Here is a 14,310-nt window from a genome sequence, read left to right on the forward strand (position 1 = left end):
AGGCTTCATAAAATGCTAGGCAAGCACCAGGCAATTGAGCTACATCATAGCCCTTTCTTCAGTTTTGTTTGTTTGTTTGTTTGTTTTTTTGTTTTAAAGTTACGTCATACGTTCTCTGGGTCCTTTACCCGGAAGCACTTCGGTATTTATGCATAGAGTGCTGCCTCTCCGCATCGACACTCCCACTCTGTAACTATTGATTTGCTTTAAAGGCAAGGCGCATTGGTGTTCCAGTTCAACCAGTTGGCTCAGGTAACCCTGAGGAGAATTCCCTCCAGCCCTGTGAAGCTAGCTCCACCCTAGGTCTAGTTCCAAACTAGACCGTTTCGGTCACCTTTCCTGTATAGGGGACCTTGGACAGGCTGTGAGAGAGCTCTCCCACCCAGCCACACCCTCCTCCACGGACAGTTTTTCGTACCTGCCTTGCCCCTATCACCACTGCTGCCTTCTAGTTAGCACGCTCTTCTTCAGGGTAACAGAGCGGTCTTTTCGTTTGCTGCTTACTCACCTAGAGGTAGATAAAGGCCAGCAGACTCTACAGGTGACATAAAGTTTGCGCACTTGGTTAAGATGTCTGATTTAGTCACTGTGGACTTGGCTCTCTCTCTCCCCGTAGCAGTGAGCGATCAGTCTGTGGGGGAAGAAGTTGACTTTTTTTTTTTTTAAATAAGAAAAACCATTGGACACTGATGGAAGGGAGGGAAGATTAAATATATAAATTCAAAGCAGCTGTTAAATTATTTGATTTCATTTTTCCTCTGTATTATGTGTTCCAAAATTCATAACTTTTGGTAAGAATATTTTAAACAGCACAGTCAATAAAAAAAAAATGAAAAGATCTAAAACTGAGTACTTTCATTCTTGACATCCTTCTCAGAAAAAAAAAATCATGTAAATTTCAGTATAACTAATAACGTGGTGGAAAAATGGTCCAAGCTATTTCTGACATCACAAGCGCCCTGTGGTAATAATAGGACATTGAACTCAATGCTGATGATTATTGCCCACAAAATACAAGGCATTGTGGTGGGGGTGGGGGTGGGGGACACAGACACGCGTTTCCATGGAGACATCTTAAAAATGTTTTAGGCACCACCCCTTGAGTGTAGGTAAAAACAAAAGCTAAGACTAATTTTTTTTTTTCATTTGTTTTAAAAATAGTGACGCCTCTGTGTTTTGAAAGCTCCGGTGAAACCAAAGCTGGCACTGCCAGGGTGCTCCACAGCCGCTGACCTCCAGGAGGCTTGAGGAGAGGAGACGTCAGCAATTGATTTCCCTGGCTTTTGGCAAAGGAACGAGACTGCGTTGACTTCATCCGTGCAGACAACGGCCAGCTCTTTCCTTCCTCCACAGGGCACTAATTGTGTGTAGTGAGGAAAGGCCCGATGGCTGATGGTATTTTTATGGATCAGGCGGGCATGGCTTGTGGTGAAAGTTTGACATCTTTAGGATCCTACATGTTTGTCCGCTGAGCTAATAAAAGTAGGCTTGAGTGATTGTTTCGCACCTGATTTCCAAGTAGACTTTTTCCACGCCGAACACCACATATCAATAACGGCTAGTAAGGAGGCTTTGCCATGAGATTCAACAAAGGCTGTCGTTGGCCAGGCTTTGGTCGGGTTCCAAACCCTCATAACCAGGCCACAACACTGGCCCTGTTGCCTGCTGGGTCTGCATAGCCTATTGCAAGTGTCCTATTAACTCTCTTTAGGACACTCCCACCCCCACCCTCACACACACACACACTCCATAGGAAGCTAAAATTTTCATCCCCACAAGTGATGTAAAATGACCTTGCCTTCCCTCCAGCAGGACTCCCAGATTAACAGCAACAACAGCTTTTCTGTCTCCTCATTCCACCTCCAACCCCATCCCTCCATCCTGTCTCCTGCTTAGGGACGCCCTGATTGTTTTTATGTCTGGGCTTGTGTGCAATGCATAGGATTACCTCTCTAATCCTGAGTAAGTTTATCGTTCCCATTTTCACAAGTGTCAGGATAATCTTTAACAAGTCGAGAGTGTAAACTGAAATCTAGAGACAGGGTACACGAAGTGCGGCCTGTGGACCAAAATCTACCCTAGTGTCTATTTTCATATATTCTACAGTTGGTCGGACTTTTACACTTCTAAATGCTTGAAAGACCGCAGTTGAATAATGTTTAGGGACTTGTAAACCTAAAATGAAAATAAAATTTCAATAAATCTTCTGGGGTTTACAGCCACTCTGGTGCTACACATGAACTCTACGGCTTGCGCAGTCTGGCCCTTTAGAAAGCATTTCCTGTCTCACGATCAAGGGTGGAAAAAGGAGGAGGTTGGATTGCCACGATGCCCATTCAAGTTCTATGACTTTGCAGCTGGGTAATGTGGCTCACTGTTCTGCTTGCCTCGTTGCCATGACTTTTAAAAGGTTTGTTTATAAATATGGAAGCGAGATCGGAGACACTAAAATATTTATTTTGGCTCCGACTATGTTACTTTATATATTACTTTTAAGAGTAGCAAGGAGAAAAGATAATGTACCATTTTATTTGTGTTTAGAATAGATGCATTTTATTTATGACTATGATAAAGGATTTTGAGCCTTCGCCCTCTTTAACAATGGTTACTATGGTGTCAGTCTTTTTGGGGCTTTCATTTTTTTAGACAAGTTAAAAACAAATAGAAATCACTTGACACATTGTTCCTCAAATGGGCTTTTGTCCCATACTGCTCATGGCTTATTTAAAATATTCAGATAAATGCAAAGTTAATAATTAAACTACTGCTATTTCCATTAACTACTTCGATTGAAACCCACAGTTGGCTCTTGAAAATTCTCGGAGCAGATGGAGTAGATCGACTGTTGCAGCTCTGCCCTCCGGATCCTTCTCCAGGGCTCTCACCAGTTGTTCCCCCTTTGCCATTTGCCCTTCAGGGAACAACCCATCCTGACTTCATAACAATATGCCCACTTCAGCTTTGGCTGTTGCCTGTGCCGGCATTGTTAGGGGTCATTTCCTTCAATGATACTTCTGTATTGGAGACCAAAATAAAGATGTCTGATTTTTTTTTTTTTAAATCGGCAATCATGATTCAAATGATAAATGGTTTCAGGAGAGATTGTACTTCTTGTTAAACATTTTTAGTTACTTGTCTGTGTTTATCTGTGTGTAGGTAGGTGCATCTGTGTGCACGTACCCACAGATTGGGTACCCTTGGAGACTTAACTTCTTAGCTTCCCTCCCCAAATTTTCTTTTGATCTTGAAGAAATTCCATTTTCTTTAGGATGAGGGACTCTAGGCAGGACACCAGGAGAGTCACCATGTGCCTTTCGCAATGGGTCCCCTCCACAGGTAAACCCAGCGTGCCACCCCATTCATCATTTTGAGCTCTGATATCAAGATATCAACGGTGGAGGCCTCCTTCAGCTTTCTTGTGCTCTGGCTCTCGAAGGCTCACTACCTCTAGATCTCTCCCAAATACCCTAGCCCACAGTGATCGCTTGCTTCAAACTCCTACTGAGTGTCACATAGTTTAATACTCAATTGCTCTCTAATTACAGTAATTAGATTGTAAGCCGCTCAAAAGTGAGGATTTAGCCCAATCCTAGGCCCAGAGGCAGCTTCGGTAAATGCTTGCTGAGTGATGGATTTGCATTTCTGGATGCTTGCCAAGCGGCAGGACAAACGGGTGAATTAGCACTACCACAGGATGCTGTCCTTTCAGATTACTGGGCAAACCTGCTGTCTAGCTGTCTAATGCCACTCCCCCTCTTTTTTAGCATAGGCCACCACTGCCAGACAGCTGGGCAGCCAAGGTAACATGGCTTAAATTCCAGATGTTCTGCAGTTTGTTTCTGCTCAGTGGAAGCCTACTTACGAGATTTGGGCTTACGGGCTCTCATTTTCAGGATTGAGATGCCAGGAAGGAGAACCAGGAAGGGGACAGAGATGCATAACTTCGTTTCCACTCTGGTAACTTTGCTGTGAGACCCCCCTCCCCCCCAAAAAAGAAGAGGGGAACACTAGTGAAGAAGTTCCATGTTAAGATTTATATAACTCTCTTGCTAAGCTAGCCCAGAGACTGGACTAATATTTTAATCATAGACTCTAGAGAAGGAAAGTCAGCCGGTGAAATTGCTGGAGGTGACATGCCAATCTACAGAGAAACCCAATGTGGTTTTGGAGACCACCATGGAAATAATAACTTCAGTCATTAAGTGGAGAAGGAGAAGGAGAGAGAAACCGGAGAAGTTTTCCAGGACTGAGAAGTTATTTTTATTATAAACTAACCTGAGGGCAACCGTAGGCTTTATTATTGTTGTAACATTTAAAGTCAAATACCAATGGTGTTATCTCTTCGTGGTGATTACCCTTGGCAACCGCGGAGTCAGGCAATTGATGGGGAAGATCATCTCCAGTCTTGGCTTCTAAGTTGCCATTTTCATGGTGCACAGGGGCCGGGTTATGTGGGCAAAGCTCAGGAAGAAGCACGTGGCACAATTCACATCTTAATGAAGATGTTCTCTCCTACCAACTTGTCTCTTTTCAAACCCTTGGCACAATCTCCATGGCTGTAATCAGCTGAATAGGAAGGAAGTGGATGTTCAGTTCCTTCATTTGTTTCCCTGCAGACCTGGGGTAATCAATCCCAAATCTTTACAATGCTCTGCCACTGGCAGTCTCGATAGAGGCTGGGAACGCCCGGTTGCTTGGCAACTGCCATCAGATGGAGGTCAATGTCTGTATTATGAACTGGACATCGGTTTGTGCTTCTGAATCTGAGGGTGGGGGGAGGCTGATACTGTGATCCTTTTGACCCTTAGGTATTTTGGAGAAGAGAGAAATGAGACATGAGGTTGAAATGATCAATGATTGGTAGTGTTAAGTCCCAAGTCATATTATACTGGCAAGCAGTCAGGACACAGCTGCCAAAGGCCCCTGGATTCCACCAGATCCTCAAAAGCTGTCTCCTTTGTCTGTGATGGAGCCAGGGAAGGGACATGAGTAGAGCTGAACTCTGGACTGAGGTTTGCATGTGGAAGCAGCAGACTGAATTGATAATAGGAGAAAGTTTGTATTGTTAACTTTTATAAGGTGGCAGTGATTTCAGGAATTTTACAGGGTTGGCATGTGACTTGGGCCTCACTTTCATTTGGCACACATTGCTCATCCTGCAGGGTTGTGTAGCATTAGCGGAGAACACTTCAAGATGAAAATTGGGATGTCTGTGGCAATGGCATTAATGCCTTGACTTGTTTGAGCATCTGGGATCCAAAGGCAAGAGAACTTGCAAAGCCTCTGAGAGGTTGAACAGACCTCTCCTGGTTACCAGGGGTAGTGGAGAAGAGATACAAAGACCAGGACGTGGTTCCATGAGGGAGAAAGTATGACTTGGTAGCTTCTCTCCTGATCCCTACTTGTGAAATACAGCAACACTAAGAGGAAACTATATTTCAGGTTAGTAATCTTTCTAAATCAATAAAAGAAATAGTCCAAACAGCAAGGGCACTGGTGTCTGTCTACATGAAGTATATTTGGTCTGCTTGCCTGGATGGTTAAGTGAAGGCCATTTGATTTGGCTGTGTGGTAATGGGCAGAGTTACTGCATAAAGTTGAAAGCCTCTGTATTCTTTCTTCTAAGAGGCTCTGTGAGATGGCTTAGAATCCATGAAAAAAGAAAATCATTCTTGATGTTTGTCCAAATTCTCCTTGACCTCTGCTCCTTTTTATGTCAGTGAATACGGCTCTTCCTCCACTGGACTGTGAAATCTGAGGTGACCTGTATCTATGACAGCTCCGGTGCTGGTAGCCTGTTTTGAGTCGAGTCATTTTAAGCTCACCCACAGAATTCAGCAAAGCTAGAAACGAAGCTGCAAGACATCAGACTCCACTGAGGAGTAGCTAGTGACTGCAGACGTTTATGGACTGTTTATTGTGTGTCAGGCTCAGCTGGGAGGGCTTTTCAGTTAAAACTTTAGATGATCCCTGCAGCAACGTGAGGAGGTTCCTGTTTTAGTTCGCATTCAAGGACTGAGGTAATCCAGGTCTACAAAGTTTAACCCGCTCAAGATTACAGAGGGGCAGAGCCAGAGTTTAGACTCCAGAGCTCTCATTTCCCATCATATTAAACCACCAAGAGGATTGCCCAAATACAAAAAGAGCAAAGAGGGTGGTGAGAAACGCTGTTTCCTGCCCATCCTGCCCCCGCAGCAAAACCCTGTAACTCACCCAGGTTTAGTCATGGAACCAAGCCCAGCTTCAGTAGCCTGTGGGTTTGAATGTCTTTGCGTGTGGATGGGTAGATAGGGGAGGGTTGATTGATTTTGTTTTAAAAATACTTAATGTAAATCTTGTAGAAGGGAATGAACTGCTTACCTTGTTAAGAACAGAGCTCAGGATATTGATTAGCTTAAAAATATAGCAGAGTCATTTTCTTGGGCCTTCACAAAAACTGGCAAATGACATGACTTTGGAATGTGGGATTCACAGATGAATTTCCCATACATTTGCATATTCTGTACTTGTTCGACGAAAACAATAGCACGCCAATATTACTATTATGAGGTAGATGCATAGCTGGTAGGTTTTGGTAGCAAGTGTCAGTTATTTACCATATCACAAATACCATGTAACAAAAAGCTTCTAGAACCTCATGGGCACACACAAATAGCTTGCTTACACATCTGTCATATTAGACTAAACATCTACTGATCTTGGCTGAGCTGGCCTACACTATGTGGAGTTCAGCTCACTGATGGGTGATCTAACCTGACTTTGGATAGGGTAACGAGCAGGTCAGCTCCTGCATGTCCCTCAGTCTCCAGTATGCTGGGCTAGTTATGTTTAGTTGGCTATCTCAGAAGTACAGGCTCGGAATAAGCCAGTTAAGTCCATTCCAACCTTCTGCTGATCTCGTGCCTATTAATATCTCATTAGCCAAAGCAAGTCACATGGCTAAGGCTTAGAGTAGATGTAGCTTAGTTTTTTAATACACTCCATTAGTTCCTGTCGAGAAGAACTAGAAAATAGCATGACAAAATAATGGATACAGGCAAGGCTGGAGAGATGTCTCAGCAACCAAGAGCAGGTTCTGCTCTTGCAGAGGATATGAGTTTAATTCTCAGGACCCACACTGGATTGATCTCTAACTCCAGTTCCGAGGGACCCAACATCCTCTTCTGAACACCGTAAGTACCTGCACTCACATGCGGATAGACACATAATTAAATTAATTGTTAGTAAAAATATTATTAACTTTTAACTAAATTATTTATAGAAAGTAAATTTTGTTTTATGTATTTATATGATAAAATAGAATAAGGTAGTATAATTTATTAAATTAATATTAATAAAAAGGAATGAATACTAAGTATGGTGAACAATTTATTTTTGAACTACAACATATTTTCAAAGTTATGTGGCCTAGCAACACAGGTATATTAAGTTGCATGGCTGGATTTTAAAGGCTAAGTTCGCCTTTCCTCAGATCAGAAGATTTTAGCCATGTGCAACAAATGAAGGTTTTAGAAACTGACTTTGCCTCCAGCTTCTTTCCAGACATGAATACTCTTCTCCATGTCCCTCTTAGGACCCTTGCAAATGGAGACAACCTCAACCCCTCGACAGTAAGTGATGTGAGAGCACTGCCAGGAGCTGGTGGCACAGTCTCTGAGAAGGCTTTATGGTGAAGACCATGCACACAGTTTTAATCACTACCCTTGATTTTGCATTTGGTGGTCTTTCAGCTTCCTCTCACATGCGGTAGCTCGGAAATGTAATGTGTATAAAAACAGATGACTTCTTCTTTCTTCTTTCCCCAGTCATTCCAGCAATGCACCAGTCCGTCCATATTAGCAGTATCTTTTCATGAAAAAGATGCCCTGTACGAATTGCTCTTAAAAACAAAAACAAACAAAAAAACCCAAACAACAACAACAACCAAAAAAAAAAAAAAAAAAAAAAAAAAAAACAATGCTAGTAACTCCCCTAAGCCAGTCTACAAAGCTGTCCATCTCGTCTGTTGACGAAAGTGGGATTCTGAGTTGATTGAACATCCAGTCTCTTTATCGGATACTCTTCCTTTTCTTCAGGTTGGCTTTGAACATTTGACCTTAGTTTTTTCTACCTTCCAAAAACTGGCATTGCAGGCATGTGCCGTTATCTTTGTCTTTGAGACACCCTTTCTGCAAGTGTCTTATTCAAACTCTACAACTTGCTTGCTTGCTGCATTGCTATTCTTTTGATTAAGCCAATATCATGATTCATATTATGAAGAAAGTTGGAAATCTTTATATACTTCTGTCGACCCTAGGGGCAAAATAGCATAAGCTTGGACATACTAAGTAAGATACACTGCTTGCCTGCACAAAGTGTATTTCTAATGACGAAATCCACCTTGTATCCTGTGGTGCTCATTCATCTGGTCCTGTCCTGTACCACTGACAACATAACAGAGACAACCGTCTGTTTCTTTGGAGGAGAACATATTTAGCAAGCTTAGAGGACCACTGAGGATCCATCAGGATCCTTGAGGGTACTCTGTGTCTATGGCAGTGTTGGGGACCACCTTTGAATGAGTAGTTATCTGAAAGTGATATCTTAAAATGGAAGGAATACTGCCTGAAGAATGAGGAGTAAAAACAAGTCAGTGACCAACTAACTGATTGAGACAAGCTGAGAAATTCAGTTCTGTGTCCCGCTGAATATAAACATCTGGGATCCTGAGTATGTGCTGCATCTGGCCATCCTCGCTTCCCGTATTGGGAAGCACTGACCTGCGGTGGCATGGGACTCTACACAACGAGAGCAAAAGCTATGTAGGCTTGACTGTTTGAAGCTAGCTCTCACTTGGCTCTCACTGAGTGTCTGTTGGCCAAATGTACCAAGGATGCTTCTGTTGTTCTCCTCTCGCAGAGACTCAGAAACGCCCTTTACCTTATGCAACAGGAGTGTCCAGAGGTTGAACAGCGTGGGAAGTAAATAAAGCGCTGGAATTGCTTCCAGCAGCTAACGGCATCCCAAGAAAAGCTTACTATTTGTGGCAAAGAAGAATGAACATGACTATAAACCAAAGGACTTCCCTTCTTACTGGGGCTCTGGTTTGGATCTTGGTCACATGATTCACTGGTCACATCTCCACATATGTAATCAGAATAACAAATGATACGTTACATCTGAAAATGCTTCAGAAATTAAAGTTCCAGATGAAGTCCAGGTGTTATGATTATGTAAGACACAAACTGCAAAAAGTAGCTCCAGATAACTCAAGAAAATCATACTCAAGCCAGAGCAGGGAGTAGACCTTGTCCATCATGGACACAGCTCTCACCTGTCAAAATGCCAGGTTAAAACTTTGATGAAATTACTGAACTATCCTCAACAGCAACAGAATTATGAAGACACTCTGAGATAATGAGTCCTTTTTTTAAATTGTGAATGAAGATTTTTCACGTTTATTATGCAGGTTATAGGAACTACCCAAATCGTTGAATTGCTCAAGATGGACTTTGACTGAAGTAATAATGAATAAAGAACTATTTGTTGATCAAGTGAAATTTATTCCCTAATTATGATACATAATTTACATAAGGCAGAGTTCTTCTAATTATGAAATGTCTTATCTTAATGGGTCGCAAGACACAATCAACCTTTTCTCCCTCAAATTAAAGTGAACAATGAACAAAAACAGTACAGACAATAAGAGAGTCCTTATTGGGAATCTGAGGCAGGAGGATTACCAAAAATTGAAGCTTATACCTGGACTGATTAAAAAAATGAATTCCTGGACTACCTGAGATACATAAGAAAACCCTCTCTGGGCCCATTGGACATGCAAACTTTATATGCCCCAGTACAGGGAAACGCCAGGGCCAAAAAAATGGGAATGGGTGGGTAGGGAAGTAGTGGGGAGGGTATGGGGGACTTTTGGGATAGCATTGGAAATGTAATTGAGGAAAAGATGTAATAAAAAATAATTAAAAAAAAGAAAACCCTCTCTGAAATCAGAAAACAAAGCAATAAATAGAATAAAGGGGAAGAAAAGTGAGACTCAAAACAGCAAAGGACCCATTGGAAGTCAGGAAATTAAGTACCCAAGATGAAGGAGGAGCTTTTATTTTTTAAAAAATTAATTTATTTATTTTTACTTCTTCACTTTTCTCTTTTCAGTCATCCCCTCCCACAACCTTTCCCCGCCCCAGCCCCCATCTCCTTCTCCTCTGAGTGGGTGGGGCTACTTTGGTATCCCCCAATCCTGGTACTTCAAGTCTCTTCGAAGCTAGGTACTTCCTCTCCCACAGAGGACAGACAAGGCAGCTCAGCTAGAAGAACACATCCCACGTACAGGCAACAGCTTCTGGGACGGCCCCTGCTCCGGTTGTATGGGTCCCACATGAAGGCCACGTTTCACATCTGCTACTTTTGTGCACAGCCAAACAGTGTATGGGGCTTGGGGACTCTTATGGAAGAGTAGAAGGAAGGATGGAAGGTGAGCCTTAAAGGATGAAGTTGGACTTCCATGGCTAGAGGATAGAACCGGAAGGTTGGAGACTGTGGGGATAGGACAGTGGTTTAGATGATCCTGGCTGGGTACTCTGGATCTTAGCCACAGTCAGAAGTCCCTGTCAGTGAAGGAAGCAGTCCTTGGTTAAGACTCAAACATGAAGGTGTTTTGGAATGCACCATCAGGGCTCACAGGAATCAACAAGGAGTCAGGAAGGGATTAGCAAACATCCCTGCTAAGGTTAAAATTAGCATGAATTTGACCTGCCCTTCTCAGTGCCTGGATGGAAACTCTCCTTGGGTCGTATCCAGAAGTGAGGGTTTCTAAAACCTTAGACCAGATTTTGAAGATAAGCAGATTTGTTCAGGAATGTGGCCTTTGTTCGTAGCCTTGGATCATTACTGAAGATATTTAGGAGACAGCGGAGTGGCACGCTTTGTTTGTGGTGGTTCTATCCCTTATTTATAGATGGAATGTTTGCCGTGGAAGACCTTGATCTTGCTTCCTTTTCACAGGATGAATGTGTTGCTAGAAACACCAGCCATCTCAGTGTTGTCCTTAGCACTGAAACAAGATCACACATAGCCACACTCCCCCTTCTTCTGTGCTTGCTCATTATTTATCCTGGACTTATCTCAAAGACAGATTAAAGGACAAAGCATGAACCTACAAGCAATCCTTAACCTCAAATATTTGATCTATGTCATCACATCTGAGTAGTTCGGAATCTTAGAAAAGACAAACCGGGGAGTTTGGCTTCTCTCTGCCCCTTTAAAGGAAGAGTCAATGCCAGCTTTCTCTACATGCTTAAGTCACCCAGTGGTAGCCCTTTCTAAATCTTAAGGCAGTACACAAACCATCTTCCTGTGGCATAGATCTGTCACTCCAAAATTAAAAGTAAGCCAGATTCTACTTGCCTCAAGAGAAACCTATAAGTTAAGTTAAAAAAAAAAATCAATTTTTGTATATGGGATGGATCCCCGGATGGGGCAGTCTCTGGATGGTCCTTCATTTTGTCTAAGCTCCGAACATTGTCTCTGTAACTCCTTCCATGGGTATTTTGTTCCCCATTCTAAGAAGGAACAACAATATGAACTAACCAGTAACCCCCAGAGCTGTGTCTCTAGTTGCATATGTAGCAGAGGATGGCCTAGTTGGCCATCATTGGGAGGAGAGGCCCTTGGTCTTGTGAAGATTATATGCCCCAGTACAGGGGAATGCCAGTGCCAGGAAGTGGGAGTGGGTGGGTTGAGGAACAGGACTGGGGTAAGGTATAGGAGACTTTAGGGATAGCATTTGAAATGTAAATGAAGGAAATATCTAATAAAAAACAAGGAAAAAAATCAATTTTTGTGTGTTTGTAAGTTTATCTATATATTGTATTTAGTTACAGTGTGGTGCCTCAAAATATTGGAAACATAATTTATTAGGTATCTCTTCTGGCTTTAAGAGGCCTGTCAGTGCATAGTAGGTACAAGGAGACAATTAGTCATTGATGTGGCCAGTCATTCCAATAACAATAAAAACTGCTAAGAATTATGTTGGCTGAGTTCATAATAAACTCCTTACAAATATTACCTATTGGCCATAAGTAGTCACCATGTAAATATAAATATTGGCTATTATAATCAATCAAGTAGGGGTTCTTAGGACCACTCCTTTCACAGATGGGGAAATTAAGGCTTATAGAGATTAACTAGCCTGGTATCACACAAGGCCAGAATTGAGCCCACATCTGGATGGCTACAAAGCCCATTTACCACCATGTATTATTGCTTAATAAATAGCCCTACAGATAACATTATGCTAGATTTTCAACAAGGAGAATTTATTTTTCCTTGCTGTTATCTTAAGACTTTTAAAAATAAAACTTCAAGCATTCATTTTAAATGAGTTTTATCCCTATAAAAGCCATCCAAACAGCACAGCAGATTCTCAAATGTTAACTTCTTACATAACTCCAGTGATCAAAAACAGGAAATTAATATTGATATGATTCTGTTCATGGTTAACAGGCTTTATGCAAATTTTCCCACTTTTCCCACTAAGTCCCAAGGTCTCAGCCAGGAGGACACACTCCTGTCATGTCTCCTTCTAGACCAGTTCTGTAGTGCATGACCTTAAGCAAGACGGTCTCCCTCAGCACCCAGGCTGCTTTGCTTGTTTGGTGTGAGTCGCTTGAGTCCAGAATGCTTCCTTAATCTTCCTTTGTCAGCCATGACTCTTAAAAAATGTGGACTAGTTTTTTTTTGTTTTTTTTTTTCCCAGAAACACTTAAATTTGGGTTCATCTAAGGTTTCCTCATGAATAAATCTAGGTTGTGCCGTTGTTACTGTTGATAACTCTCGAAGTTAGGCTGTGCATTTCTGAGTGTTTTGCAGCAAGTCCTGCCCCAGCTTGGTTTGTTGAGCTGCCATTGACATTGAGTTTGGCCCTTTGGCTAAGGTGATTTTAGTCAGATTTCTCTGCTGTAAAACATTTCCCCTGCAACTCGCACGTTTTTGTTGTGAGTATATTTTGAGACCATGTTACTATGGTCCCTTCTAATTTTATCACCCGTTCGTGATTCTCTCCTAGCATCAGGACTGCTGTGTGGATACCAGCTTTCTCCCTCACCGTTACTTCTGTGCTTGGAATTCTATTGTGAGGGAAAGCTTTCTCTTTTTATCTATTTACTTTTTTGGTTATTTATATCAGAACAAAATCATGGATTTGTACCGAGTCTCACTCTGGACATGGAACTTGGTATGTAAACCAGACTGGCCTCCAACTCACAGAGATCTGCTTGTCTCTGCCTCCAGAGTGCTGGGCTTAAAGACATGCACCACCATGCCTAGCTAAAATCATGGATTTTCTTTTTGATTCTCTAATAGCCTATTCCTAACATTATTTTGTTTAAATTACCTCATATTCAGGGTAATGCCTTCAGGAGATTACTGTGTCTTTTGATATTTCTTCCGTTACTTAACATTTTTTTTGAGACTACAATTTAATTACAACATTTCTCTCTGTCCTTTTTCCTCCCAACCCTGCCGCATATACCCTTCCTTGCTCTCCTTCAAATTCATGGCCTACTTTTTGCTAATTGCTATTGCATGCACATATGTATACATATCAATATTGCTAAGTATTGCTAAGTTGAGTTCACATCATGTTACCTGTATGTGTGTTTTCTAGGCTGACTCTTTAGCAGTGGGGAAGCCCTCTTTCTTCTCCCTCTCTTGGCTTCCCTCTGCTGCCTACAGTTCTTTATGTAGGGTTAAGGCCTCATGAGCCTTTCTCTGTCCAGTTTGACGTGTTCATTGGTGTCATGCTTCTTCAGTTCATGTGCAAGCAGCCATGCTGGTGAGACTTGATGGATGTAGCTTCTGATATTAACTGCTCTGACGTTGTTCTGTCCGTTTCCAAGGGTTTCGCAGCTAGACCTGCCCCTTGTTGATTTGTCGAGTGTCTTCTGCAGCGTGACTCGAGCCTTAGGTGCATGAGTGTTTTGAATGTGTATCCATTAGTCCAGGGCTGCGAAGCTCTTCATTGTCTCTGGTTGTGGTTTTCTGAAGTGGTCTCCCATCTGTTGCAATGAGAAGTTCTCGTGATAAGGGGTGAAGCCTACACTTACTGGTCGGTGTAAGGACAAGTGTATATATTATTGTTAGGGATTGTGCTGGTTTAGTAAATTAGTGCTTGTAGATTCTCCTTCAGTAGCCATGACTTCACTAGCTCTATGTTTCCAGGACTAGGGGTGGTTTCCCTATTGTTTTATTGTGGCAACAAAGAGAAGTTCCAAGTTCCCATTTTTTTCTGCCTATTGTTTGGTTTAGGCTACC

The sequence above is a fragment of the Mus caroli genome, unplaced genomic scaffold, assembly GCF_978045245.1.
Source record: "Mus caroli unplaced genomic scaffold, Mus_caroli_1 scaffold_9, whole genome shotgun sequence".
Taxonomy (NCBI): Eukaryota; Metazoa; Chordata; class Mammalia; order Rodentia; family Muridae; genus Mus; species Mus caroli.